The sequence below is a fragment of the Podarcis bocagei genome (assembly GCF_964188305.1).
Source record: "Podarcis bocagei genome assembly, chromosome: 2".
Taxonomy (NCBI): domain Eukaryota; kingdom Metazoa; phylum Chordata; class Lepidosauria; order Squamata; family Lacertidae; genus Podarcis; species Podarcis bocagei.
In genome coordinates, this window is record NC_138126.1 from 89,506,901 (window position 1) to 89,534,365 (window position 27,465).

General features: G+C 46.4%; 2 long non-coding RNA genes across 2 annotated transcripts in view; one reads left to right on the forward strand and one right to left on the reverse strand.

Moving 5' to 3' along the window:
* The window catches only part of LOC308580327, a 101,046-nt gene extending 95,471 nt beyond the window's left edge, over positions 1-5,575 (forward strand). The window contains exon 5 of the long non-coding RNA XR_014004802.1: positions 4,299-5,575. This is a non-coding gene — a long non-coding RNA (uncharacterized lncRNA). The remainder of the gene's footprint in view (positions 1-4,298) is intronic.
* A 4,259-nt stretch (positions 5,576-9,834) lies between these two features.
* On the reverse strand, positions 9,835-22,421 carry LOC308580331. Its single transcript, XR_014004806.1, has 4 exons — positions 22,285-22,421; positions 21,824-22,021; positions 18,150-18,225; positions 9,835-15,351 (listed from the first exon to the last, which is right to left on the reverse strand). It is a non-coding gene; the product is annotated as an uncharacterized lncRNA (long non-coding RNA).
* Positions 22,422-27,465: the final 5,044 nt, after the last annotated feature.

The following is a 27,465-nucleotide window of genomic DNA, read 5'->3' on the forward strand; positions in this document are numbered from 1 at the left end:
AGGGCACATTCGAGCCAGGCAAAAGCAGTCCAGGTCTGGTGCAGGATGTAGTCTTTGCATCATTTGCATTCAAAGAATGTATTCTATCTCTGTGCCCATCATGCTTGCTGAACTCAGTTCATTCTTGGCCTCGTATTTTATTTTATGTTGCCTTTCTCCTCTAGAAGGGGCCTTATAAGTTCTGACCTCCAGCAGTCCAGTATCATACTGGTTCCTGGAACTTGGCCTAACCCTAAAAGCATAAACCACCTGTAAGCAACAGTGGATGCTTTTATGAGTCTAGGTTTATATAACATGGTCTGTTTTCCTATATTTTGCCTTGGCAGGGGTCCTCCCCCAAAGTGGCCTATAAATAAATTAATCGATAAAACTCAGTCCACAACAGGACCCTCTTTCTGTTTGCCAGCCCTTCGTACGGTAAGCACTCAGATACAAGACATAATGTTTACACGTGCTATATGGGAGATCCCTACACTACATCTAGGTGCAATGATCCTACAGGACTCTCTGCACACTTTATTTAGCTTTCTGTGGGGTTCATGATTACTGTTATGGCAGTGCTTAGCACACAGTCTGTCTTGACATATGCAACACTACAAAAACAAAGGGAAAAACCTCCGGCTTCACTCTAATAATGAATCAGCACCTGGAGCCCTACCACAACAGACTGGTCCTTTAAGTCCATGGAAACACAGTAGTGTGCCTTGTCTAATAAATTAATCTTTGCAACCCTCAAATAACAAGCAAGTGTTTGTACCTTAGCCATGGCTGAGCAGCATGCTCAGGTGTACAGGGATCCAAATACTCTGGCTGACACCTAAGGGTGCACCTGCCTTTGCTGGCTCCTGTTTGGTCGTGGAAATGCACATATTCTTCCTTTTCTGGGGCCAAGGTGGGGGCAGACCCTTGCCTTGGCTCAGACAAAGCAGTAAGGTCAGAGACAGGAAAGGAATGGGCAGGGAACAATGGCTCAGAATTGAGAAGCTGAGGCCGTCTCAGTGAATGGTCCATTGTGCCACTGACACCAGCTGTTTGCCTTTCACCAGCAGGCGGCAGGGGACAGAACTTCCTCTTTCTACCAGGGAAATTTTTTTAAATAGCTAAAGTGGAAGAATTGACTGTCTCCCTGGCTTCCTCCAGAGCTTTTCAGAGACAGGTGTGAATGAGTTTCAAAGCACCCACTGAAGTAGAAGCCAGACAAACAAGAGTACAGAAGGGAAGGGGCACTCTTCTATGAGGAAATGGAGGCAAAGAGAAAAAAAGACCCCCAGGCAGGCAGCAACAGAGCACAGAGTGGAAATAAGGCATTCCCCTAAGCCTTCTAGGTACAACAAGGGTGACCTGAAATAAATTGTTGAAGTGTCTCCTCACCTCCCAGCCGGATGGCTCCTGCTCAAGTTTCCAGACAGCCATACCTTCCTCCATAATACTATAAAATGTGAGGAGCTTCAGCAGGACATTTCACTGCCTTCCCCCTGCCCACTATAAGCCCAAATTTTCTCTTTTTGTTTTCCAGCTGGTGCTGAATATCCCATGCTGTTTTTTGCCCCCTTGGTCATGTTTTCGAAGGCATGGGTTCCCCTTCCCAGGGTTTACTTGCTTTACTTGTATGGTGTGGATGTGACCCGGGGCAGCCAGCTGACTTTCCTGAGAAGGCTTTCAGCCTCTAGCTGGGCCTTCCTTAGAAGCAATACTGCCGCAGGCTTGGGTGCTTACTAATGTTTAGGCCTTTTGGTAGATGGGAGCTTTGTCACTTGTGCTGACTGGCACCTTCAACATGTGGCTTATGGGTGGCTAGTGCTGTGATTCAGAGTGCCAGTCACTCACAAAATACATTACATCTGTAAGTGTCCTAAAGGGGCAGTTGAAGGGATTTAGGAGGACAGCAGGAAACTGCCTTAGAGCAAATGACTGCGTCAGGCCAACACGGCTACCTACCTGAATCTAGTGCCTTAGAGCAGGTTCCAGCTCAGCATTGTCTGCACTGACTGTCTGCTGTTTTCCAGGGTTTCAGGCAAGAATCTCTCCCAGCCCTACCTGAAGATGCCTGGGATGTTTTGCATATAAAGCAGCCCTTCCCCAAAGAATTGCCTGGGGTGGCTGAGCTTTAGAGTATACATGCTTGCAGGTGATAGAGGAGTGATGCATCCCCTTCCCCTTCTCAATGCAGATTCCATACCACAGTCTATGAGTCGGGTGCTCCATGTGGATGCCTCTGTCTTTTTGGAGGAGAGACAGCAAACTATGGAGCTATGAATGTGTTTTCTTTACTGTGCATTTTGAATCCGAGTGGTGCCAAACCTGTCTGAAATGTGTGCAAACTTCCCCTCCCGTCTTCTTCTTGGAACCAAGTGCTGCTGCTGAAAAAATTAGCGTCTTGATCCAACGACAACTGTATGCTGGAAACCAAAGTTGTGTAAATCAAATGTTCATAAGCTGTTTAATTTGCATAAAGTATTTTGCTTATAGCAAGCCTGCAGACTTCAGCTTTCCTGAGTGCGCAAATCTTTGATTTTGACCTGCAGTCAACACAGATCGCACTGGGTATTTATGTAGTTATGAATTCTGTGCTCTTAAAAGCACTTGACTGGGAGATAGAAGGATTTAATGACTCATGTGGTTGGAATTAAACCCAGACCCTACAGGAGCTTTTCATAGTTTGCGATGAATGCCCTTCAGACTGTGATGGACCCAGTCTTGGAAAATAGGGAGCTGCCTTATTATACCAGGCAAGTTCAGTGGTCCAACTAGCTCAGTATTGCCTATGCAAATCATCAGTGGCTCTAAATGGTTTCAGACAGGGGTCTTTCCTAGCTCTACCTGGAGATGCCAGGATTGAGCCTGGAACGTTCTGCATGCAAGGTCTGAGTTCTACCACTGAGCTATGACTAGTCTGTCTTTCAAAAGATGGTAAGAGAGCACCAGAGGAGTATGTCTGGGTCTACTATGGGTTATCCACACAAACCCGACTCTCCTTCCATGGTTAGATTCCAGGACCCTTGACATTCAAATCCCCTAGTGTTAACCATTAGACCTCTCTCTCTCTCTCCTTAGAGATGGGAAATCTAGACTTTCCAACCGTCTCCTCTAAGTCTACAAAACCCAACACTTCTCCAGAAGAGTGAGCTGTTAATGTTTTGTTTTGAACCCAGGCAGTCTCAGAAGCCCCACATTTATAGCACTGGAAGGAATCACTGCAGACCCAGTGTCCTAGCTGTCACTATGACTGTCCCCCTTTGTCTTCTCTCCTTCCCGATCCAGAAGGAGGTTCTCTCAAGACGGCAGATTAATGTTGCAAAATTAAATTTTCTCTGCTTCCTAGCAACGGTCGTCACGGTGCCAGGGTGGGGGTGGGAGGGACACATCAGGGTATCACATCCCTTTTTTCCCCTGCCTCCCTGTGTCTCGTGTTATTCATACTGTGTTGACATCATTAGAATCCAATTCCTATTTCCTAGGGGAGCCTCTGCCATCGACAGCCATGCATTCTTGTGTGATGGTTGAGGGCGTGACACACATACCATTCCTGCACATGGAAACAAACTCTGCTCCCTTGTACATATATACACAGAGGAGGCTGCCAGGCAAAGAAGCTCGCCATGTGCACAAGGTTGCATTTACAAGCTTATGAATATGCAAATACAAACCCCATCACAAAGGCAGGCGTGCACACAGTCTTTGAAACAGGCAAATCCATAGATGTACATGCTTCTGCACACAGATGCTCAAGAGCAGCACACAGTTATACAAAAAATGAGGGCGCACACATGCATTGTCGCATCCACATGCACAAACAGTTGCACACCCATGCCTACTCACGCCCATCTGTTTACATGCCAGAGCAGGTGAACACACAGATGCTATCTTGCTAAGAACATCAGTGCAGCTCAAGAACAGCCACAGTTTGAGAAGATTGGGCTTCTCTGTGCAAAAGGGAGTGACGTGTTTGAATGACATGTTAGATGCGTGTGCAAGACTCCTTATTTCTCTTGATACCTGTATGGTATCAGGGTGATTAAAAATATATACCTATATATATTCAAAGCCCACCCATAAATGCTAAAGGCGGCTTACAAAAACATAAAATAGCTGATGATATAAATAGTACACAGCATAACAAAAGCAACAGCAACCATAAAACATTAGCAGCACAAATTCCTCTCCTTCTCACAGATAGCACTATTAGATCATTTTCACCTGTTCAATTCCCCCAAGCTTGCTTGAATAGATTTAGAGAGCTCTCTGTATAGCTTAACAGGGAGGCATACTGACTCACCTCCACTTGCAATTCTTTCCAGAGCCTTGGAGCTATTTGGGGAAAGGTCCAGAGTCTTCCTGCCACCATCAAAATCTCTGAGAGTGGAACCCTGAGAGGTGTGAGGATGCCAGGTCTTGAAGGGCCTTTAAAGGTCAAAAACGACACCTTTGGTTTTGAAGCTCAGGATTCTTTGAAACCTATGGATTTCATGCCCTCCTGTTGTCATAGCAGGGAGTGGTGGGGATTTAGGGTTCCTGGACTTGTAAGGGGCCTGCTGGGCTCCTGCTGTCTTTGCAAAAGGATGACACTGAGCTATGGTCAGCTCATTCCCTCCATTGCTTCTAGCAACGGGGGCAGAAGCCTGGAGTTAATGTGGATTCTAATTCAAGATGGTCTGATCCTGCAAAACAGATGGTTTGCATCTATTTCCAGTTGTGCATTATGCAAACATCACAGGTGCATGTTAAGTTCACCTCAACAGGAGAGCATTTCAAACAGCCAAAGAGCTTAGAGTTATCTAGACTGAGGAATGAATCGCTAGGCCAAGCAACCCATATAAATCCATTTTATTCTGAGGCAGATTCTTGGTCTACCTAGCAACTACTTGTTGGAACACCTTGCCCCTCAGGGTCTGCACAGTGCTGTTTTTGTTGGTCTTCACTGTTTTTTTCTGCCAAGGGCTACGTTCACTCAGGGGTAATTGGTTTAGGAGACACATGCAGATGTAAAGTGGGCCTCTCCGCTTGTATGAATTTGGGGTGCACTATAGTCTGAAAGGGGACATAGGTGGCGCTGTGGGTTAAACCACAAAGCCTAGGACTTGCCGATCAGAAGGTCGGCGGTTCAAATCCCCACAACGGGGTGAGCTCCCATTGCTCGGTCCCAGCTCCTGCCAACCTAGCAGTTCGAAAGCACATCAAAGTGCAAGTAGATAAATAGGTACCACTCAGGCAGGAAGGTGTTTCTGTGCGCTGCTCTGGTTCGCCAGAAGCGGCTTAGTCATGCTGGCCACATGACCTGGAAGCTGTACGCCAGATCCCTTGGCCAATAAAGCGAGATGAGCGCCGCAACCCCAGAGTCGGTCACGACTGGACCTAATGGTCAGGGGTCCCTTTACCTTTACCTATACGTAGTCTGAAAGACATTTTGTTGCAGTGAGCCATTGGTCCCCCTTCAGTGAGGTTTTTTTTAAAAAACTTGCTTTCTTTGATGTACTACTTCATTGATTGTCACTGTTTTGTTGCTTTTGTGATTGCTTTATTGTTTATGTGTTGTTGTTGTCTTTAAAAAGATGTTTGCTGCCTTAAAAAAAAATCCCACAATAAAAACAACATCTGACTGGCTCTGGATTTCAGAGGTCTCAGGCAGAAAGGGGCTGCTTCCCCAGTCCTGGTCCCTGTGGTCCTCCTCCCCACCACAGCTGAAGGTGCTGAGGCTGAAACTGGGGCCTTGTGTGTGCCAAACGATTACTCTGTCACAGAGCTATGGGTCCTTGTCCATCAACAGCAGCACATTAAGTTGAAGTACTCACATGCAATTCTCTTTTTTTGTGTCAGAGAATGCAGACTTTCTCTCTGAAATAAAAGCATCCTGTTTCCTGATCCCATTTTCTACATTTTTCACAACCCAATTAGATTTTGCTGGGGTGGTTGCATCCTGAAAATAGCTGGCAGTTTTAGAATCATTACAAAACCTCCACACTCCTTTATCCTGCCTTTCTAGCACAGCCGGATACCACTAGTAGCTACCATTTTTGCACTTTGCTTGTGTTTAAAATGTATCATCCCCTACATTCTTGTCTGGACTAGAGATAGTTGCACCTCTGCAAACAATTATTCATTATCTTGTAAACCACATTGAGGTTTTTGTTTTAACAATCAAGCGGTGTAATAAATTTTATTAAAGAAATAAATAAGTAACTGGACTTCTAAGCAACTTACCTTTCTCTCCCTGAGCAATCCTCCATTTCACCTGCAGTTCTATATTTTTAGGCCCTTGGGCACCTTGGGGTTTGTAAGCAAGTACTGTGGTCATTTTCTCCAGAACAACCTCCACCCCAAAGACGCAGAAAGAAAGTGTGCACCCACTTTCCTTTCCTAAGGAATCTGTGTTAAACTAAGATCCAGCAGAATTTATCTCAGCCTTGAAAAGGCCTTGGAAGTGAAAAACGAAGTAGGAAAGAGCATCACTCTTCCCACTTCTTCCTTCAGCTCTTATGTACTTCTTGAAGAAAAAAGGTAATCACCCTCACGACCAAGATCACAATGAGTGAGGGGGCTCAAGAGGCTTTGTTGACATCAGGGGAAGAGCTCAAGGGTGCCACTGCTCCTGCAGGTGCCATATTGGCAACTGTTCCTTTATACAATAATATTATAGTTCCATATCTATATGTGATGATGTCATACTGTCGTAAGTTCTCTAACCTCTTCATGCTAAAACTCAATGCAAATAGAGTTCTGTATGAGCAGTGGGCCTTCCGCATGGCTGCCTCTGTTCATCATATCAGCAAGTTGCAGCCATTGCAAACAATGTATTCCATGGCAGAGCTGCTTGTGTAAACTTGGCCTTTAAACTTGGTATTTCTGCCTCTTAATAGATGTTGTTGGAGGGCTCAGTTGCTTATTCTGCTGCCTTGAGTGGTGTCCGGTCTTCTTTTCATCAGCAGAGCCACCTGGTTGCGAAATTATCTCAAAATGAAATTGATGAGCTTGAGCTTCCCAAACTATTTTTGCCACCATGCATAATGGTGTGCCTCTAGATACAACAGCTGTGAGTTCCTGAGTTCTCCTTCAGCCTTTATGAAATGATTATTATTATTAAGACTGAAAAAACCCCAAACCTCACCAGCTGACATAGCCTCATCAGATCTCCATGAAAAGTGTTAGTTCACAAGAGGGATGGGGGGGGGGGAGAGAGAGACATGTGGCCCTCCAGATGTGGTTGAACTTCAGCTCCCATCAGCCCTATTCAACATGGCCAACTATTAGGGACGATGGAAGTTGTAGCCTAACAACCTCTGGAGGGCCCCATCCCTGGATTATAATGGCTCATCATTTCCTTTCATTCCCAGCCTTATTGTCAAAATTCATGTTACACATGAGCCTTCTAGGTGGCCTGTGTCCCTTCCTGAATTATATTCTCCAATGAGGTTAGTTATCTATCCAATTTTTGCATCCTTTCCCCCTAATCAAACTGGCTTCTTTGTAGCTGTGTCACTAGGAAGATGGCAGCTACAGTAGAACCTTGTGTTACGTACCGTCTCCCTTGTGAACGCTGCGGGTTACAAGCTCCGCTAACCCGGAAGTAGATGCTCCTGGTTGCGACCTTTGCCCCAGAATGCAAGTGGAATTCGCATGCCAGCAGCGCAGCAGCAGCGGGAGGCGCCATTAGCGAAAGCGCGCCTCATGTTACGAGCGGTTTCGGGTTGAGAACAGACCTCCAGAACGAATTAAGTTTGTAACCGGAGGTACCACTGTATACGGAAAGAACAGACCTTTCTCTAGGACTGTAGTTGAATCCAAGGATGGGGAAATGGTGGCCCTCTAGATCAGTGTTTCCCAACCGGTGTTCCGCGGCACACTACTGTGCCGTGAGACATCGGCTGGTGTGCCGTGGGAGGGAGGCGGGCGAGAGGCGGTGGCGGCGAGGATCCGGCGGGGGTGGGGGGAGCGGGGGCCGTCGCGCGCAACCGAACTCACTTGGCGCGCTGCCGGCTTGTCCTCCTTCAACCCGGGTCGGGCCAGGCCTGCTCACGTCCCCGGATCCCCTAGCAGCAGCCGCACGCTCTCCAAAAGCGCAACGCTGCGCGCAACCGCTCGGCCAGCTGGTGCTCTGCGACTCCGCCCTTTCCCCTCCCAGCGCCGGAGGGTTCGCGCGACCGCAGCTGTTCCCTTTCGCAGCGCGCGGGAAACAATTCCAGGCCGATTGCCTTGTGCCGAAAAGCACCGCCTCTCCTTCCAGCTCAGGCCCGGGCCGCCGGCTCCCCGAATGACGTCACGGGGGCGGGGCTTTAATGGTGGTGTGCCGCGAGATTTTTTTCCGGTAAACAGGTGTGCCGTTGCCCAAAAACGTTTGGGAAACACTGCTCTAGATGCCACTGGAGTACAACTCCTGTCAGCCCTGACTTTTGGCCATGCTGCCTGGGGCTAGTAAGGGTTGGGAGGGCCACATTCCCCACCCCGGCTTAACCAGACTCTCTGATAATGCTTCGAAAATAACCGTGTGATATGGCATTCAGGGCTTTCCTGTTGTTCTCCGATTGTTGGATGCAACCTGTGGGAGATGGGGAAATGCTGGCTGTGATGGTGACATATCACACACACATTCCTGTTACTACTTGTTATAGCAGAGAGGCACACGAGGAGATAGGCTCCTCCATGCTACAGCCCTGTTGCGCCTCCTGATGCGATGGGTGGTAGTAGACCAGGAACTAAGAGCACCAGCTATGGGTATCCTGGGATACAGCAGCTTGGATGAGTCATGTTGAGGGGAAACAATGATGTACAGCAGGAGGTCAGAATGTCTCCAGGGAATCAGAATGCCTGAAACTGCCCTAGACGAAGACTCAGTTGAGTACAGTGGTACCTCGGGTTAAGAACTTAATTTGTTCTGGAGGTCCGTTCTTAACCTGAAGCACCACTTTAGCTAATGAGGCCTCCTGCTGCCACCGCGCCGCCAGAGCACGATTTCTGTTCTCATCCAGAAGCAAAGTTCTTAACCCGAGGTAATATTTCTGGGTTAGCGGAGTCTGTAACCTGAAGCGTCCGTAACCTGAAGCCTCTGTAACCTGAGGTACCGCTGTAGTCCACTTTGAGGAGAGGTGCCATTTAAGAATAAAGCAGCTCATGCTCTTCTCTTCTGTTCAGTAAGACATTCAGCCTGCCACTGGTTTCTTACAATGCCTTTGTGAACACAGCAGCACAGGGAATGCTGTTTGTGGAATCAAGTGTCCAAAAGAGACCCTTAAGCTCAGAGAATTCTTAGCTGCTCCTGGCCAGCACTGCTTCTTGTTTCTTGTGCCACTCTTTGTTTGTTATTAATTTTATTTCATCTCTTAAAATACCATTTAATCACCAAAGTTTCTAAGCATAAAAATTACAAAAAGCATATGGTGGATAAAATCAATTAAAATTAATCATAAAAGCAGAAAAACAGTCTGGAAAACAGAAAGACTGACTGCTCTAATAGTCATTCCATCTCCCCCAGGGAAGTCAGGCAACTGTATTCGGTGATGGGGCTAGAGATCTAAACAAACAATAATTAAAAAATAAAAATAAAAAGTGCTCCACTACACTCCCTTACCAGACTACCATTCCCAGGATTCTTTGGGGGGGGGTAAGCCTTGATAATTCAACTGATACAAAGCCAATATATATTTGTAGTTTAGTAATGCTCATAGCCTGAAGACTCTTCTCTTAGATTAATTACAATATCTCCTTCTTCACGTCTCTTCCAGAATACCCAGCAGCTTCTCCATAACTGACCAGCCGCACAGTTCTGGAGGAACTGGAATAGATTTTTATTTTTATTATTAAATTTAAATACCACCTTTAATCGAAAGATCACAAGGCAGTTTACAACATAAAAATACAAAATGAGAACACAAAATACATAATAAAACAGAAACCAATAGCCCCCTCCCACAAACACATTTAAAAGGACAGAAAATGTTAATCAGTCAAAGGCCTGGTTATAGAAAAACATTTTCACCTGGCACCTAAATATATGTAATGCAGTTGCGGGCAGGCGATCCTCAAGGGGGAGAGCATTCCACAAATGGGGAGCCACCACAGAAAAGGCCCGTTCTTGTGTTGCCACCCTCCAGACCTCTCATGGAGGAGGCACATTGACAAGAGCCTCAGATGATGATCACTGGGTCCAGGTCGGTTTATCTGGGCAGAGGCAGTCCTTGAGGTATGGTGGTCCTGAGCCATTTAAGCAGGATCAGTGTAATCTGCTCAAACTGTCTTGTCCCAATCAGCAAGCTGGCCACTGAATTCTGCACCAGCTGAAGTTTCCGAACCATCTTCAGAGGGAGCCCTACATATAACGCATTGCAGTAATCTAATCTAGAGGTTACCAGATTAACTCTAGGGAATAAATAAATATGCAATTTGAATGGTATATTCCACTCATATGAAAATATCTGAATTCTAAACAACAAAAGAAACACAATTCCCAAAATTGTACTTTTAAAACATTTATGCTGGGTAGCAGTGCTCCAATTGATTTTCAGTTTATTCACATTTGAGTTATTTGCTTTCTATTCAAAATGTTTCCTTTCTTTCATTATTGTCATTTCCCCCCCTGTTGGGTTTCTTTTAGCTGTAACAATGGTCCGTTCATTTTCATAACTGGTGATGAAACCATTGTTGCTGATGATGGAGGACCATAATAGGCTTCTAGTTCTTTCCCTGCCTCCCTTTGGCTTTAGCTACTAGCCTGGTCTTTCAGGCTGCCAAGATCGAGTGGGGAAGACCTAGCTATGAAAGGCAATGTCCTAGAAACAGAAGAGTCCAGTTGTGTTGGGTTGACGGCCATTCCTTCCTTGGCTTGATCTTTCCCTGGTTACCACCACCCCTATCAGCATATGCCACTGGAAGCCTTAATCAAGCAGAGGCAGCTGCTGTGCAACGCAGGGAACCCAGGCGGCTTTGTTACAAGGGCATGGGGTACATAGCATTGGCAGGAATCTATTTAGCAATAACCCAGAGGCAATGACAGCTGCTTGGCTCCAATCCTGGCTTCACAGGTGGCTGCCACAGCTCCAGGATGAAGCTGGCAGCAGCATGGACCTCCTTGACTGTAGATCTGTGTGAATTGCTGCTTACCTGGAGACATATCCAAAGGAGACGTGTCCCATTCCTGCTTTCAGGACTTCAATAATGTTGAGTACCAAGCAATGTTTCATCAAGGAAGGATGGGAAGGTCATATCTGTAAATATCGTGGGGCCAATAACTGGCAACAAATGCCATTCAAATGTATTATATATTTATATATCAATGGAAGAGGTGCCTGAATATTTTCTCCCTCAAGAACTCAAATTTCCACAGTCCTTTAGCAATCTAGGTACAGGACTTATTAACAAACTGAGCTAATTTTAACCTGCTGAATCCAAATCTCAAAATTAAGTTTACTCTGAGAAAAAGTGTGTGTGTGTGTGTGTGTGTGCGTGTGCTGTTAAACTCAGTGGGGAGGAAGGTCAGACCTGATGGGGAATTCCTTCTTTCCCCTCCCCTTGAGGATGGGAGTTTTGTTTCAATACTTTGTAACCTTTCACCTTCACATTTGCCTTGAGAGAAATGGATTTCCATGAGAAATGATGGTATGAAGAGTAATTAAGAAGGGTGTTGGAGATATGAGGAAAGATGGCGCCTGGTGCTAAGTAATGTGAGATGTGAAAGCTAAGTGCCCTGGTGCCTTCCAAAGATGTCCTTGGAATGAAAGAATGTAGGTCAGAGTCTCGGAAGGGTTTGCGGTTCCCTCGAAATCAGGGAGGGTCTCGGTGCATTGCTGGAAGTGCCCTGCAGTGGGAAGAGGAGAGGGCTGTCTCTGGCCCATGGGAGTCTATGAAACTGGAGCTGAAGGAAAGACCTTTGAAGAAATGGATGGACTACATCTTATGAGTCTGTGGAGCTCAGGGTGCCTCTTCTAAGACCCCCCTCCCCCTGCAAGAGAACATTTATTTGAGGCTAGATGGATTTGTGGCACAAGTAATCTGAACCACCATGGAACTGGGGTTTGTCTGTACTGGGGAAGGAGACACATCCCATATTTCTCTGCCCGCTTTCCACCAGTAAGGCATCAGCCCAAAAATGCTGTTTTGTGAGGGGTTTGGTGCAGCCATGCAGTTGAAGCAGCTGTTTTCTCCATGCATTTCTTCCTTATGTCCTCTCCTTTCAGCTTCCTTCAAATCACTATTTAGCCAGCATAAATAGTTTGCCATTACAGTGGCCATTGAGTCCTGGCCTCAATAGGTTATTATGGGATTGTCTGATGAGTTTTGCACAAACACAGTGATTTCTCAGCTCGGTTACTTACCATAGAAGTTACGGTACTTAAAAGAGGAGACTGCTTCACTTATTTACAGTTGTTCTAGGGTTAGACTCTGGGGCAGTGAGAATTATCTGCCAGCTAGCTGAGGTAACAATGACAACTGAATCACTGGGTTAATGATTAGGATCTACAGTTAAGTAGAGACTGCGGGAGGGGAGAGACTCTGCGGGAGGGGAGAGTCTCTTTTTATATCACAAGAATCTCTCACTCTCTTAATGCTGCAAGGGATCTTTTTGTGATGTAAAAAGAGAGAGTTACAACTAAATTCTCAGCATGTTAGAAGTAAGTCCCCCCCCCCCCCACTCCTGCTCAGTTCAGTGGGATGTATCAGGGTGGAGGAAGTTGTTCAGCCCCCAGGCTGTTTCCTCATTGATAACCTTTCAGGAGCTGCATATCAGTGGTGTGTGGGGGTGTGGCAGGAGCAAAAGTGGGCGGAGCAGCAGGTGTGACTAGGCAGATCCACACCATACATTTGAAGCACGTCCAACATACATTGAAAGCACAGTACTTCCCACAAAGCACCCTGGGAGCTGTAGTTCCCCCCCCTCACAAAGACAGAACTCCCAGCATCCTTAACAAACTACAGTTTCCAGGATTCTTTGGGGAAAGTAACATGCTTTAAATATGCACTTGATTTTCTTTCAATGCACAGTATGGATCTGCTCTTAGTTCAATTGCCTACAATCCTAGAAATTGCTAATAAACAAACAGATCCCCCCACTTCTCCAGGCAGGCAAGCAAGAGCTCAAGGAAACATTTCAGCCAGGCACAAGCACTCAAGGAGGCTGAGGAGCAGGACCTGGAGAAGGGTGTCCTTCCTTGCTTGTATCCTCTCCTTTCCACTTACTACAGCCCCCGCCACCCCACTGCCCAGGCCAGTTCTTTCCCACCCTTGGGATATACAGCCAGGCAAACATGCTTACAGTTGTGGCAATGGCATTAGTTGGAGATGGTGAGGGAAGATATTGTGCAGGGAAATAGTGTTAGTTGGTTACAGGAGGAAATGGGTTTGGTAGCTTAGAACAGGGGTGGGCACAGTTAAGAGCACAAGAAGAACCTGCCAGATCAGACCAGTGGCCCATCTCGTTAAGCATCCTGTTCTCATGGGGGCCAACTAGATGCCTGTGGGAAACAGCAAGCAGAACCTGAGCTCAAGCAGACCCTCCCCTCCTGCAGTTTCCAGCAACTGGTGTCAGATCTCTGGGTAGTTTCCAGTAGATTGTTGTTGTTTAGTCGTGTCCGACTCTTTGCAACCCCATGGACCAGAGCACACCAGGCACTCCTGTCTTCCACTGCTTCCCACAGTTTGGTCAGACTGATGATGGTAGCTTCGAGAACACTGTCCAACCATCTCGTCCTCTGCCGTCCCCTTCTCCTTGTGCCCTCCATCTTTCCCAACATCAGGGTCTTTTCCAGGGAGTCTTCTCTTCTCATGAGGTGGCCAAAGTATTGGAGCCTCCAGTAGATTAGCAACAACATAAATACGTGTGTGTGTGTGTGCCCTAAATTAGGCTGCTGAAGCAAATAAAGCTTGGGGAGGGGAACCAGGAGTGGATATTTATGCGAAAAGACTGTGAGCTCAATTCTAGTACTAAAAACAGTTTCCTGGTCTGGGCTCAGAGGCACCCCATTCTTTAATTCTACAGCTCAGTTGGTTAGAGCATGGTGCTGATAACACCAAGGTTGCAGGTTTGAATGCCATATGGGACAGCTGCATCTTCCTGCACTGCAGGGGGTTGGACTAGATGAACCTCGGAGTCCCTTCCAACTTTACAATTCCATGATTCTATGATTCTAGCTGCTCCTTGCCTGCTACACTACTGTAGCATTGTTTGGACGTAGTACAAAATCAACGGCTGAAGTCTGCTCATCACTGGCATAGGAGAAGGGAGCTTCTGGGGTGGGCAGGCAGTTGGTGCCTCCTTGTTTCTGCCCCCACCTCAGGAAAGAAAACTGAGCCGAGCTAGTCTAATCAAAGTGGGACCTGGGACTCCTATTCAGGGCTGGTGCCATTGTGTGTCAGCTGTGAGCCTCTTTGAGGACTGTGCAGAGAAACGGGGTCAGGAGCCAGGAAGACAGTTCAAACACAGAAACCAATGCAAGAGGGGGAGCCAAAGTCAGAGTCAAGCAGAGCCAAGGTCACAGCCAAGGAGTCTGTCAAGCGGAGCAGAAAGCAGGGAGTAGCAATGAAGCTAGAGACAGGCAGGTCAGAGGAACAGAGAGACCGGGAAGTGGAGATCAGGAATTCAAGCACATACTGACGGATAAAGCCAATGCAAAGCCACTCGGGACTTCAGGCGGTGTTTATGTTTACCAGGGAGTGCAGGCCTTGCCCTTTCAGAATGATTGTGGCCACCGCCTCTCCGAAACGAGTTTCCCCCGGTGGCAATGGCCCCCTAAGAAACAACTGCCTCCTCCTATGGTTCTTAAGGCGGTTGCCGCAAACAAAAGCTGCCCCTGTTCCAGTAGCCAATGCCACCTGCACCTGCCAGTGGGATTAATACACCAAAGGAGGTCTTTGGGAAAGGAGGCCACCATTTCTGTTTGTCTCCTCCTTCATGCTGCTTCTGGGAGCCAGTGTGGTGTAGTGGTTAAGAGCGGCAGTCTCGTAATCTGGTGAACCGGGTTCGCGTCTCCACTCCTCCACATGCAGCTGCTGGGTGACCATGGGCTAGTCACACTCCTCTGAAGTCTCTCAGCCCCACTCACCTCACAGAGTGTTTGTTGTGGGGGAGGAAGGGAAAGGAGAAGGTTAGCCACTTTGAGACTCCGTAGGGTAGTGATAAAGCGGGATATCAAATCCAAACTCTTCTTCTTCTTCTCTTCTTCCTAACTGCTGGTCTGCGATGTGCATGGGGCATCCGCTACTAATGGATCACCGAGGATGAAAGCAGACTGTTCTTATATTGTACTTCTGGAGAACAGAGGGCGGTATCAAAACACTGATTGAGAAGTGATTGAGAAGGATGGGAGGCAGGTATGGGCAATGCATGCCACAACCTGGCCAGGGCAGCCAGGAGCTCTCGATGCTTCAGACCTGTAATCAGAGAAATATATTGCAGGGCATTTTCCTACAGCCAGAGGACTTGGAACACACACAGGCTGAGGATGATGTGCTTGGAGGAGGGGTCTCTGGCACCTGCAAGCCCATTTGCCCCTCTCCTCTTGCCAGAGACAGGGGCAGCGAGATATTCCACAAGTGCAGAAGATCTAGGAAATGTATTTCTTCTCCTCCCACCTCCCCCACCCGCCACGCTCCCCAGGAAGATTAAAGCCCCATTGTTCTCTTGCCAATTTTAGCCCATTAAGTGAGCTAATCACAAGGAAAGGCCATTATTAGCTGAACAACACGGTGTAAATTATTAATGCAAAAAGCAGGATTGCATCCCTGGAGAGACATCCTGGGCTTCAGCCATCAGGGATAGCCCTGGTTCAGGGAGCCCTTCGAAGAGAGAGAGAGAGAGAGAGAGAGAGAGAGAGAGAGAGAGAGAGAGAGAGAGAGAGAAGGCAGTTTTCTGCAGAAGGTAGCACTCATCACCTGCGCCAGAGGGAAAAGGGAAGGCGTGCAAGACGTCCATATCCAGGAGCAGCAGCGATGCAGCTGTAGCCCTGCATGTGAAGGAGACAGTAGTGGCTGTCTTAAAAGATGCAGGAGTCTCCAGAGGGAGTCTTGGATCCAGTCCAGACCTCTGTAATCCTGGGGATCAGGTGTGCTGGTTCATTGCTCCCAGTCAGGCTTTCCACTGGGCTGAGAGGGACCTAAGCGTGCTTGCGGTCTCCGCCATGCACCCAACAAACCCTATTCAGGATGGGTTTCAGCTTTCAAAGATGCCTGATCTCTAGTCGGCTTAGTATTCAAACACAGGCAGGAAACAGGCCAAGGTGAGCCAGGCCATTGCTTCTCCCTGCCTGCTTACTGGCAGCTGCCTCAGGCAGGGCTTTTTTCCTGCTCTGCTCCCTTTAACTCAGGGATGAGGGACCTTTCTCAGCCTGAGGGCAGCTGCATTCCCTTCTGAGCAACCTTCCAGAGGCCACATGCCAGGGGTGGGCAGGGCCAGGGGCAAAAGTGTGTGGAGGAATGACCGTCATACAGCAAGCTAGTTTCTACACACCTCTATCCTTCATCTAGGCAAGCAAGAGACATGATCGGAATTCAAGGACACATTCCAGCCAGGCAAAAATACCCAAGGAGTGTGCGAAGCAGGGCAGTGAGGGGGTGCCGCCTGGGGAGAGGGGGAGTGTCCTGGGAAAGGGGGAGAGTCCTGGGTCAGTTAGAGAGGCCTGGGGAACCACATTCAGCCCCCCAAGTCTTAGATCTCCCCACCTTAACTGGAGATGTTGTGGATAAAACCTGGAACCCTCTATGTTTAAAGCCAGTTGTCTGCCACTGAGTTATGCCTCCCCAATAGAGCATTACATTTTTATTTCACTTTTTCTCCAAGGAGTCTAGGGTGGATACACACAGTCCTCCCACTCTCCCACCCAATTCTGTATTCACAACAAACCTGTGAGGAAGGCTAATCGGAGAGGCTTGTGAGCTTCATGGCTGAGTGGGTGAGATTTGAACCTGTGTCTACTGGCTGTGCCCTACGTTTGTGCTTCCTCTGGTGGCAAACAATTGATGGATGCGTTGTGCGGCAGTGGGGCAGCTCCTGAGGCAGGCGAGAAACAAGAGAATATGAAGGGCTCTCAGCTGAGAAAGGCACACTAGCTCCTCCTCATGCCCACAGGTGGCAGAACCTTGTCTTAAGGATGGACAGTTTCCCGCCCTGCAGTGGGCTGTGTTTGTGCAGACGTGCAGTGCATTCCCAGGGGCCTTGGTTCTCTGAGCTGGAGGGAGCATCATCCTACATGAGAGCACCAGGGAGGGAGCCCTGATGCGAATCTCAGCTCTGCAATGTCTCCTTTATGCTTGCCGAGAGAGGAGGAGTCTCTGTTTCTCACCCTCTGCATCTTTTGCCTCCACTGATGCTTTAAGATAAATGTGTCTCCATGGGAGTGAATGAGCAATTAAGAACGGAGCTGAAGAAACGGGGCCAGCTTGTGATATCTGTGTCTCTGTCACGGCCTAGCAGCTCAACGGTGCAAGGCACCACCTATATGTTAAGAGTGCCTTTCAGGAGAGAAACAAGCACCCGGGGCAGAAGGGAACTTGCCTGCCGCCTTGTTGTCGTGTTTTTTGTTTGTTTGTTTGCTTGCTTGCATGCATGCAGGATTCCCCTTCTGCTTCTGTCTCAGACAGATGGGCGGGATGGAAGGAATGCTGGACCTGATGCCATTGCTCAGTTTTCTCTGCTCCTGCAGAGCTTGTGGCTGCTGCTGCTGCTGCTGCTGCGTTTGGCCAAGCAGTCCTCCTCCCTCCACACTCGACCTTCTTTCTGGGAAGCTGCACCCTCTGGGCTCCCCCCTGGCCTGGCACCGGCGCCATTCTCTCAGCCAATGTGGTACCCGACTCTCCTGCCAGACTGGAATTGGCGTTGCCTTCTCGTAAATCATGCTCTGAGCAGCGTGGGCTGGGAAATACAGTTGTAGGAGGGGAGAGTGGCAAAACCCAGAGGTGGGGCGGCAGGGAGAGTTATAACAGGGAAGGGCCTGCAAGGCCATTAGTAAGGCAGGGAGGGAAACACTAATGGAAGAGCCTTGGGAGTAGGGAAAAGGGAAAGGGGGGGGGGGTTGATTGAAGAGTTTAATTAAAAAGAAATAGAGGCTGCTTCTCGTGGATTTGCCTCCCCTCCCCGAATCTGCAGGGTCTGCAAGGCTGCATTTCTGGCTCTCTGCAAACAGTACATCTGTGTGCGATATTAATTCATTAAAGTCATAAGCAAAAGGCAATACCTGAACTATATACTCTTCTGCAAAGCCTTGCAATTTTTTCCATATCGTTTTATTCAAACATTTGTATCTCATCCTTCTGGTGTAAAACAAAAACAAAAAAACATAACTCAGGGCACTTTGCCGCATACATGACATTACAGTTGTGTTAAACAATATAAAACAATTACCAAAAAGGAGACAGATCAGCAGTTTTTAAACAAAATAAAAATAAAGAACACTGTCTGCCTCATGAAATAAAAGTCTGTTGGAAGGGGGAAATGTTCATAGATACACCTGGTGGAGAATAGCAAGGGAGAGGGTCATTCTTCTGAAACTGGGTAATGTTATCTAACATACATCGCACCTCCGTGGAATGTCACCTACCCACCACCCTGCATCTTTGAGCAATGCAACATTTACAGGTACTGTACTACATGCATCTGCACACCTATGCACAAGGAAACATGTGCCTCCCAGTCATAGTGCAGATTTCCTAGGGTGCTTCTGGGTAGGTGTTTATTGTGGGATCAGTACTCCTCGTGCCTGATAGTTTTTGCAGTGTACACATGACGTCATTGACATCAAGACACCAGCCTGTTTTCCACCCCCGCCACCTCCACTTTAATCTGGATTTACCCTCTCCAGAGGAAATTCAGTCAGTGAAAAAAGTCTGCTGCCAACAAAGCATTTGCAATATCTCAATGTCTCATTTGCAACTTAAGCCCTCCCCCCACCCCCACCCCCGTCCTGAAGCATCCCATGTCTTGCTGCATACCTCCACATCATCACCTTGTAGGTGCAACACAAACGCAAAGCCGTAAAGTGAGTTCTCATATCCTTATTGTGAGTTGCGATTTCAGTTAAGGAGGTGGAAGCAAATCTTTACTAATTAATCTTTACTGATCTGTTTCAATCTATGCAGGGGAGGTGGGCGTGAGGGAGAAACCAGTGAAACTTAACATTAAGCAACCATGACATATCACCCCCTCCTTTTCTTCCTGAGAGCGGAACTTTTACTCCACAAATATTCTAAACTGTATATTGCAGCGGGTGGGGGTGGGGGTGGGGGTGGGGAAATGGACCAGGGATGTGATTGTATTATTACAATCTCTTCGCTTAGGAAAGGTCAAAGCTATTATTTATTTATTTCATTTTTGAGTCACTTCCCATGACGCATTCTCAAGCGATGTATATACAATATAATCGGTGTATATATATATAAAACAGTTACATATATAAAACAGTTAAAACAACCTTTAAAATAAAAAAGCAAGTAGGCCTTTCCATATAAATAGCTGGAAAATAACAACAGCACACATATAAAATCAATTCAAATCCACTGCAGATACTAGCTGAATCATAAATGGTATGCTTTGAATGCTGAAGGTCTCAGGTTTGATCCTCGCCATCTCTAGATAGGGCTAGGGAAGACTCCTGCTTGAAACCTTGGTCGGATTCAGCATAAGGCGGAAAGAGGGGCAGCACAACAGAATTCCATTTCATTTGGATGAGAGAGTAAAGGCGATTTCTGCTGTCTTTGTAATATTTGTTTTATCTACAAATAATATTAGCAGCACCTACTGGAAGCAAGCAAATGCCTAAAAATAGGCAGCAGGTCCAGAGAAACAGTGGGAAGCTGCACCACTGCCTGTGGAGAGGTGCAGAGAAAGCTCATCTCATACCCCACCTGTGAAATGGAATGGCTTATTCAGGAGACCATCCACAATCATTAAAGAACATTAACATTCCTTTATCAAGGACTTGACCACTCATTCACAGTGATCAAGCCAGCTGAGCACACAACAGTATATTTGAGAGTACTGGAGAGAAAAATACATGATAAGCTACTAAGGGCGAATGTGTTTCCCTAATATGTCTCTTAAAGTGAATCATAGTCCATTATTCGCCATGTGGTTTCTCACATTACGGATCTATAAAGGTGCACAACCACTCCCATCACGGCATGTGGGACAGATGAGAAGGGAAGTGTTCTCTTTCTCCCTTACCCTTTTTGCTTGGTCTCGAGCCTCGTGTAGCCATTGCAGAACTGGGGAGGTTCATTTTAAAAAGGAACTAGTTCTAGTTCAAGGTTGACATGCCCCAAAAGGAACTAATTCCAGTTCACTTTTGTTCCTTTATGAAATAAACTGGTTCAGTTCACATTCAGTTCGCAGTTCGATTCAAATTGTTTCAAATGATTCTTTGCATCCCTCCCTGCACCCAGACTTCAGAATGTTACAAGCTACTATGCTGAAGTATAAACTATATTTAAAGTCTATTTTTAAGACTAAGGAAGCATCAAGGCACGCGCACACAGCAGAATGTGAATTGTTTGGTTTATTTCCCCTACCAATTCCTCTCTTTAAGCTTAAAGCCCCCCCCCAAGTCAAAAACACATGCAAGAGAATGAACTTGATGATGAACTAGAAATAATTCAATGAACTTAATTCATGCTCTGTGCACTGGTCAATTATGGGGACTATTTTCAGGTGTAGTTCAGAGATTTTGAGCTAATTCAGTGAATTTTGCTAAACCAAACCAGTTCATTCCAAGCACATCTTTTTCTTAAAAATTGATATATTATTGCTGGATCCATCCTGCCCTCAGAGGACTCGGTTTTAATTCTTTAATTCATGCTGTGGAAATGCTCACTTATAACAAAAACACTTTAGTGAGCACTTTAATGTTACGGCAGTGGGGAAAACCAGACGTGGAAGTCAGTTGTCATGAAACCACAAAGGAAGGAAATTAATCTCCGGGCGATGCCTTACAGCCACAAAACAAATGCTGTGTACCTTACACACAACACCCCACCCTGCCCAAAAAAGTCCTAAGAATCCAGCAGCTCAGAGCCTTATTTGTCTGCCTTGGTTATCTTTAGCTAAATACAAATGATAATTTGAAAGACTTGTGCTTGAGACTCTGGAGAACTGCTGCCAGTCGGAGGGAATACTGGACTAGATGGGCAAATAGTCTGAAGTGGTGTAAGGCAGCTTCCTATGTGGGTTCTGACAACATGGAGGGAGACAAGGCCCTTGGGGCATGCAGGAGAGCTTGCTGAGGGGGGAGCCTGTTTGCCTCCATCCTAAAATAAAAGTAGGTCATAAAGTGCACATCCAAGAAAAAGAAAGAAAGAAAGAAAGAAAGAAAGAAAGAAAGAAAGAAAGAAAGAATAAGGGAAAAGGTTTCTTCAGAGTGGAGCACAGGGCCTGGGGTGGTTGATGTTTGCTACTTTTAGAGAGCAAGATGAACTTGCATACAGGATGTCACCCTTTCCAAAATTAAATAGGAGCCCTCCTTTCAAACCTTGAAAATAACATGATTATTGTAGAGTGGGGAGGGATTCTAAGTTGACATCCACGATGCCTGTGTCAGCCATCCCTTTTCGAAAGGGGAGCTCTGCCATCAGTGGAAGCGAAGGCTGTCTTTCTCACAAGGTGGGGCTGCCACCTTTCTGAGGAGTTTCAAAGAAGCCTATAGAAAACCAATTATTTCCTTAAAACCAACAGAGACGTCAGTAGCCATGTGGCCAAGCTCAAATGCTGATGTGTAGGGCATGGCCGTGTATGCCATGCCAAAAAAGAGGGCAAAGGAGGACAAAGGTTTGCATCAAATTTACATTTGGTCATTTATAGGAATTGATTCAAATTTATAAATCATTCTTACAGTTTAAGTAGAAAAACAATAAATCTCACCATTGTGGGGGAAGGCCATAGCCTGTGTGTGGCTGTTCAGTCTGCTGTTCAGATGTTTGCTATGGTTGGGCAGCATCAAGTCCCTCCCTGATACTCTCCCTCTAGCTCTAAACCAGATTTGGACAGGACCGCTCAGAGGGCCTTCGCCTGACAGCCCTTCAGAATTGAGGACCGCCCTCTGTAGAGTAGCTCTAGAAACTGGTAGGATGAGAAACAGTTTTAGTTACATGAGATGTGTTAGTTTTAGTTCAGAGGTTTTTGCCTAAACTGAACATCTTCTTTAAATAAGGAAAATCTTATGAAAAGGACAGATTTTATAGGTGAGTTTAAAACAGAGAATCAACCACAAACACCTTGATCTCAATAACTGGTGCATTTTTCATAAGAATTAAGCATCTTAACTGTATGCAATGAACAAAAGGCAACAGAAGATTTAAAATAAGCACAAACTTACACTGTACCTAAGAAGTGAAAAAATAGCTGCAATATGTTCTTTAAAAAAACAAAAAACAGTTTCATCTTGCACTGCACACCGATACAAAAGAAGGGTCAAGAAACAGAGTGAGGATGCAATCCAACCAAAGTCAAGCACTTTCACATCTTCAAAGGGAGACTGATGCTGAGCACGTGCTTCATTTTCCTGTTGAAATCAATGAGCCTTCTTTTGCAATTTGCCAAGCAGATTTTTTTCTATTTTTTGCTCTGGTAAAGCAAGGAAAAGCTTCCTGCTGCTGTGAGCACATTCTGGAAGATCATGAGAGACAACGTTCGGGCAAGTAGATCACTCTGGGAGTACTCACAATCCCCCATGAAGCCAGGGGATGTGGGGCTCTACTTGCAGTGGGGTGCCTGCCAGTCAGCCTTCCCTCTCCCTCTTCTGGGCAGGACTCCTCCTTTCCTTCCCTTTATCAAGAGGGTGGCAAAGGAGCAGCACAAAGTTTCCAGCCCTGAAAAGGAAGGGGAGGAGCTGCTGACTCCTGCCTGCTGTATCTGCCTACAACAGGTGCATACAATAAAGATCACTCCGAGGGAGACATTGACATTTCCTGATTAACGCAAGGGGCCCACATCACCACAGTAATTGCCGGGAATTATTTTTGCTACATTTTTAATGTTTTCTTTTTAACCTATTCTCTGTCTCCCCACCACCACTGCCAAGCCCATTTCTTTCTGTACCTCATAGCATATTACAGTGGTACCTTGGGTTAAGTACTTAATTTGTTCCGGAGGTCCGTACTTAACCTGAAACTGTTCTTAACCTGAAGCACCACTTTAGCTAATGGGGCCTCCTGCTGCTGCCGCGCCGCCAGAGCAAAATTTCTGTTCTCATCCTGAAGCAAAGTTCTTAACCTGAAGCACTATTTCTGGGTTAACGGAGTCTGTAACCTGAAGCGTATGTAACCCGAGGTACCACTGTATTTATTTTTGCCCTGTTCTTTTTGGCACCAGGTCTCTGTTGCCCTCTTTTTTCTCCTCTGCACACACCCAAGTATTATTTTCTCTCTTTGTGCTGTTAGAGGTCTCTCTATTCCTTCTGTTATCCCAGGCATAGGTTCTTCTGAACCCTTCTGTTCATCTGCACCCCATAGCACTCTCCTCTCCCTGCATCACCATCATAACGTTGCACCCCCATATCTCTTACCTTTCCCTTTTCTCTCTTTTGGTCTGTCCTCCCATTTTGCACTTTCTCTGTCACCTCCACTTCTCTGTTTCTCCACCCTACTGGTGTCTGTCTACCCCAAATTTCAAGTTATCACTCTTTTTCTTCCCTTTGTTCCCTGTCTCTGTTTGTTCTTACTGAGCTCAGCAGCAGCAACAGCACACAAGGCTTTAACTCCCCCAGCAATTCACAGCAGTAAAGGAGAAACTGGTAGGCCATGCGGTGAGCCTGCTTGGATGTAACAGAGTGGAAAAATACAGAGTATTGTACTGTCCTTAAACATGGAAGTTGCATTTCTATGGTAGGTGTGTTCTCCGTGAACAATATGAACATAGGGCTAGCTTGTTTAGAAAATGGGGGGGAAAGAATATCTCGAAGCACTTTAAACAAATCAGAACACAAAAAAGACGATTAAATTGAATATGTGATTCAAATTAAAGTAATGGGGGAAATAACAGATGCCACACTCTTCCGCAGAAAGAGAATGTGCTGACAGGTATGAGCTAACTGTCCATTCTCTGTCTGCACAACGTATGACCTGGATTATTCCACTGGCTCAGTTATCTTGCCAGGTGCCACTATCAATTTGTCCTTAGTAGCATTATGCAGGAGTTTATTGGAGACCAGACTCAATTTTCCTGGCCTTTTTATCATAGCCAGATTTATGTGCTTTATTCCCCCAACCTTCAGGTTACCCAGTTCTGTTCCACATTGTCATGAGCTACAGTGGTAGCTATTAGAAGATTCTAATACATGTATCGCATATATGAGCCTTGTGTTCACTAACAACTCTGCATCATTCTAGTAGTATAATAGTAGTAGTAGTGGTAGTAGTAGGAGTCGTCGTCTACACAGGGATGCTAGGGGCAGAGCTCCCAGGCTCAGGCACCGCCTATATGTGGTTTGTCTGCCCCCTCACATAGAACCATAGAACCATAGAATCTTAGAGATGGAAGTGACCCCAAAGGTCATCTAGTTCAACCCCCTGCAATGCAGGAATCTCAGCTAAAGCATCCATGGCAGATGGCCATCCAACCTCTGCTTAAAAACCTCCAAAGAAGGAGAGTCCACCACCTCTTACTGTCAGAAAGTTTTTCCAAATGTTTAGTCAGAATCTCATTTCTTGTAGCTTGAAGCCGTAGGTTCAAGTCCTACCTTCCAGAGCAGGAGAAAACAAGCATGCTCCCTCATCCATGTGACAGCCCTTAAGATATCTGGAGGTGGCTATCATATCTCCTCTCGGTCTCCTCTTTTCCAGGCTAAACATACCCAGCTCCTTCCAGCGCTCCTCATAAGACTTAGTTTCCAGACCCTTGATAATCTTGGTTGCCCTCCTCTGCACATGTTCCAGCTTGTTAACATCCTTCTTAAATTGTGGTGCCCAGAATTAGACACAGTATTCCAAGTGTGGTCTGACTAAGGCAGACCCCTGACAGTTAAGTCCAGTCGCGAATGACTCTGGGGATGCAGTGCTCATCTCGCTTTACAGGTCGAGGGAGACGACGTTTGTCCGCAGACAGGTTTTCCAGGTCATGTGGCCAGCATGACTAAGCTGCTTCTGGCGAACCAGAGAAGCGCACAGAAACGCCATTTACCTTCCTGCTGGAGTGGTACCTATTTATCCACTTGCACTTTGATGTGCTTTCAAACTGATAGGTTGGCAGGAGCTGGGACCGAACAACGGGAGCTCACCCCGTCGTGGGGATTTTAACCGCTAACCTCCTGATCGGCAAGCCGTAGGCTCAGTACTTCCCTTGATCTGGACGCTATAATTCTTTTGATGCAGTCTAGAATAGCATTAGTGTTTTTTTTGCTGTTGCATCACACTGTTGACTCACGCTAAGCTTGTGGTCCACTAAGAGATTCTTTAAACACCTGAACAGGCTCATTTCTGTCCAGCCCCCTGAATGGCATGAACTTCATGGAGCCTCACCAGCTAACCCTCAACTGCAGCACTTCAAATCACCTGGCTTGATTAGGCATTTGCAGATCTTTGCCTGTGAAATTAATACAGTGGCTAATTTGCTTCAGGAGGGGGGGGGGGCTGAAACAAAGGTCAATCCTGATTGGCCACTCCGGAAGAAGACAGGAATGAGGACAAGGCAGGAAGGAATACTGAGGTTTGGGTGGAACAAAAGATCAAAACCAACCTCAGAACTCCCTAAAATTCCTAACTTTTAACCCCTGGCTTCTCAGCACTTAAGGGACAGGGGACATCTCTCCTTCCCGCACCCTGCCTAGCCAGCTTCAACTCAAGGGATCCTCAGACATTAACAGAGGTAAGGGGGAAAGGAGGCATGTCCTTCTGTTCCAAGTCACACACCCCACATTTCTCTGGAAACTACAAAGGGCCTTATTCAATCCATGCTTTGGACTTGAGCTTCCACTTTGGCCAGTTCTGTCCAATGTGTTGCTCTCACTTTGTCACTTCTCTGTTCCAAGGAAGGAGAGGGTGAGAGAGAGAGAGAGAGAGAGAGAGAATTTATACATGCAGAGTTGTAAACTATACATTCTGTGTTCTCATTCTAAAAATAACCCCTCTCCCAAAACACAGGAGGAAGCATGTGCACACACACATATAGTAAAGTGTGTCTGGTAACTCACAAACCTGTCAGCTGCTATGTGGCAAAATGGCAGCCTCCTTCTAGATACTGGGGACTGCTGATTGGTGTGCCATTTAGTGTGTTCCAGATAGGACTGCTCGTCTGCTCACGCACTTTTTCTTTTAGAGATGGTGAAGTGGGGCCAGGGACGAGGTCACTGCCAGGAGGAGCATCTGGCATAAAGCAGTGACTCGTGCCCGTGCCCTGGCTGCAGCAGAGTAGCCCTGCTTATTGATGATCATCCCTGTGGACTCAAAAAGTGTGCTGTATCCTGAATTGGAGGGTGAAGAGGTATCTGGGTCACTCTGTCATTGTAAGCCTATTAATGGATTATTATTTTTTAAGAAATAAGCATTTTTATGCATGTGTTGGGGAGGGAGCGGGAACAAGCGAATTGCTCAGTTTGCATTCTAATAAGGAATGTTGCAAAGCCTACATTTTTGCTGAGGCAGGTGGAGGGTCAGTGTGCCCATTTTATCATCGATTTTTAGAGGGTTCGTTATCATTGATGAAGTGCTTGGGTGAGATTCAGGGAGAGGCTTGTGCATTCCAGTGCAGGTTTGCAACAGAAGATGACCACTGTAGGAGGAGGAGGAGGAGGAAGCCTGGGTTAAGGTACCAGAGTCTGCTCTTTGTGTGTCACATGCAAACTGACAGGACTTCTCCATGGTGCCTTTTCACACTAGATAACCATTTTGTCCATTCTTAACCATTAAAAACCAGATGGAAAAGGCATCCTGGGGTTCCAACAACAGTCAAGAGTAAATGTGATGAAGAGTTATGCAGACTCTCATGTTCAGCTCTTGTGGAATCCCAACTATACTGTTAACCCCCCCCCCCCACTGATGCTCAGAACCAACATAGTTCCCAGCAGCTTTTGTGGGTATCGATGTTTCTGTAGGACAGGAAAAAACCCTGTTGAACAAAATTAAGCTTTATTTAGAAAGAAGGGGGGAGGGAGGTAAAGTGGCTTATGTGCCATAAATTAATGGCGCACAGAGGGCTACCTAGTCATCTTGATCCTATCCATGCTTAATTTGAAGTAAACATTGTTAATTTCAGTGCAAATTACTTCAAAGTAAGTGCACATAGGATTACAGCATCTCGGTACAAGCATGTCAAATACCACATACTAAGACAAAACTGGAATTAGAGTTACAGTACCTGATTATTCTTCTAGAAAGAAATATCTGTTCCCTGGACCCATATGGACATAAAGGTCCTGATCAGTTGGTTATGCCAAACTTATTTCCTTATTAAAGGACCTAGTTAATGTATAGTGGTGTGATAAGTCCATCAGTCACTGGCAATACGTAAATATGTGATCAGCCTTACTGAAATCCACTCTTGGAACAGTGCGTTAGAGAATGTAGTTTTGG